This window comes from Eupeodes corollae, chromosome 3, assembly GCF_945859685.1.
Source record: "Eupeodes corollae chromosome 3, idEupCoro1.1, whole genome shotgun sequence".
Taxonomy (NCBI): Eukaryota; Metazoa; Arthropoda; class Insecta; order Diptera; family Syrphidae; genus Eupeodes; species Eupeodes corollae.
In genome coordinates, this window is record NC_079149.1 from 95,614,558 (window position 1) to 95,617,819 (window position 3,262).

Here is a 3,262-nt window from a genome sequence, read left to right on the forward strand (position 1 = left end):
GACGACGCTGTTCTGCTGATTTAATATTTGTCGTGCAATCATTATAGCCATCAAATACGACAGTAGCTCTGGGACCAAGACTAAGAGTGACGCTCAAGACTAACATTATTTTATGTATTGAGTATTTAGACAAAACAGGTATACGACCGTAGCCACGCACACAACTGAACAGAGAGACAGATGTTGCCTCAAGGTTACACTATTGTATGTATTAAGGGATCGAGTTTCATTATACCTGATATTCTCAGAATAATACTCATGAGTATTTTATATTTTAAATGTAACTTAAAATCACCGACAGAAACATATTCTTACTTACATTACAGCTACAGAAAGTATATGGGTGAGGTACTTAGGCATATTATGACGCTCGCAATTTTTTGCATCGTTATATCTCAGAAGCGGTGGCTTTTAGGGAAAAAATTATTGATACCTTTTTTATAGCAAATTCCCTGATCTACAAATTATGTCTGGGGTAATTTTGCGATAAAACTTACCGTTTTCAAGAAAATCGCGAAAAACTCATTTTTTGGACCTTATTACCCCGCTAAAATTTTTTCCTTACATGGGATCGGTTGGGACTTTTAAGACAATGTTTATAATTATAATTTAAACAATTTTAAGAATTTTCAGCTTCCCCTGAATTTGTCGTGGGTTTACTGATTTTTTGGTCTAATTTGACCGGACTAATATGCTTTCAATGATATACACCAGTATAGAGCAGGTAAATGAACAAATCCACCAAAGTTTTATTGAAATCGCTAACAGCAGATAATCAGCTCTTGAAACTTGCAGCGCTTCTAGGCATCTTTGGCCGAAGATTTCCAAAGGTTAAAACTGAAATGTGTTCGGAATATTTTGAAATTATTTAAAGACTCCACTTTGTACTAAAAAGTACGTTGTCTTAAGACCTGAGAAAATTCCTGCGCAGAGTTGCACAGTTTTACTCATGCGATTGGTTTGACTAGGTAATAGCTGTGTTCTTGCTTTAAAACCCAAACATCCAATACCGAAGATAAGAACCTCGGACTTAAAATTTTATAAACAACATTTTTCAAATTTAGTTTTAAAATGTTTTTAGTATGCAGATATTTAGAACACATGAATATTTATTTTACATTTGATTTTCGATAAAAATATTAACCTGTTTTAGTGATATCGACTTTTGACGAAAATTGGATAATTTTTTTCAAATTCCACAAAATTGGTTGAGAAACACGAATATGCTTAAGACCATAATTTAAAGTTTAAACTCAATTGATGAAATGGTTTAGTCTGTAGGTTTGAGGAAAGACAGACGAACGGAATCGCGGGACCCACTTTTTTAGAGTTGGCTACCATCATAATGTTATGTTTTTATTAAAATGCAGAACTTTCCATAGTATATTTAGCAAGTAAAGAGGAGTAATTTTAGAGAAACTAGTAAATCATAAAATAATAACAAAAATTCTTACTACGCCTTAAACAATAGGTTGTTGTAAAGCATTATAGAAACTGGAGTGCCATTGGGTAGGTGAAATTCTGATGTGACAACAGTAAGTAATGGAACTCGAAGAACCAAATTGACTTCTTTGTAATAGTATTCTTAGGTTTTTTCTATCGAAAGTTATATGCTTTAAAAATCGCAATAAATGTTAATATTTTTTGTCAAACTCGCCAACAATTGATAGTTACATTTTTGACTTCAAGTCAAATTTTGAGAAAAATCGAACTGACAGTTTATTTTAAAACCAGTTGAAGTGTACATGTACAAGGATATTATGTGGTTTTAAAATAAAAATTCAATTCGATTTTTCTCAAAATTTTACTAGAAGTCAAAAAAGTAATTCCGCATAAAAATATTTTGGAGAAAAAATAATTTTTTGAAAAACATTCAAGTTGACAATTGTGCTCATGGGCCTCAAGTAACAATTTTCGCCAGTTTACTTTGTTCCCTCAGGCTTGGCGTTAAGCACATTACGGGCTGGATCTTCGATGTTCATTCGCTCGACATGCCCTAGCCATCTTAAGCGTTTTTTGACCAGTGGCAAGTCGGTGTACAGCTCGTATAACTCCCGATTAAATCATCTCCGCCAGATTTTACTTTGCCTGTCGACATAAACCGGATCATAGATCGTACGCAAAACCTTCCTCTCAAAGATAACAAGAGATCCTTCATCAGCCTGAGGAAGGGTCGCTGCTTCTGCACCATAAAACTAACCTGGGATGATTAAAGGTTTGTACAGTGTCTCTTTGGTACTTCGCGATAGGGCCTTATTCCTAAACTGCTTGCTTAGGCCAAAAAATCAGAGATTAACTAGGGTAATTCTACGTTTGATCTCCGCCCTGATGTCATTTTAAGAATTAACATCAGTGCCCAAATAACAAATTCGCTTACCACTTCGAAGCTGTACCTGTCAATTGTCACATTTTGACCAGGTCTACGGTGTGAATCGACTCTATTTGGCGACAGTAAATACTTCGTTTCGTGGCATGATGGTTAGTCATGCGAAAGGTCTTGGTTCGATCTGTGCCTATGTCACCTAAAGTTTTTTTCACGGGTACTGCCTCTTCCGAGTAATTCTTGTCATGAAAAGTGCTTTCTCAAATTTGCCGTCAGGATTCGGCTTAAAACTGTAGGTCCCTTCCATCCCTGACAACGGTACTCGCACAGACGAATGGTTAAGAGTTGTGAGTCACTAGGCCCTAGCTTTCAACCGGACAGTTGCGCCACCCAATTTATTTATTTAAATACTTCGTTTTGTCCTCGTTAATGTCAAGATCAAGACCCATTTTCTTCGTAACTGCTCGTTTGGTTTTTCCCATAATGTCGATGTCATCTGTATATCCAAGATATCGTTTGAATTTTTGATAGATGGTGCCACTTGTATTGGCGTTGGTGTTGAAACGCACCACTCTTTCAAGGACAATATTGAAGGACATGACAGCGCATCGCATTGTCGAAGTCCTCTGGTGGTTTCGGTCGAGTCTCTTCCAATTTTGACGCAGCAACGGGCATTTTCCAGCGTCATACTGGTAAGTCGTATCAGTTTGGTAAGTATACCAAAACTCAACATGGCACGGTATAGTTCGTTCCTGTCTACACTGTCATAAGCTGCATTAAAATCGATGAAAAGATGGTGTGTTTCGATGTTATGTTTTGGGTCTTTTCCAGGATTTGGCGTAGAGTGAATATTTGGTCGATAGTAGATTTTGCAGGCCTGAAGTCACACTGGTAGTGGGCAATTAGTTCGTCAGTAAATGGCTTCAGGCGTTCACATAA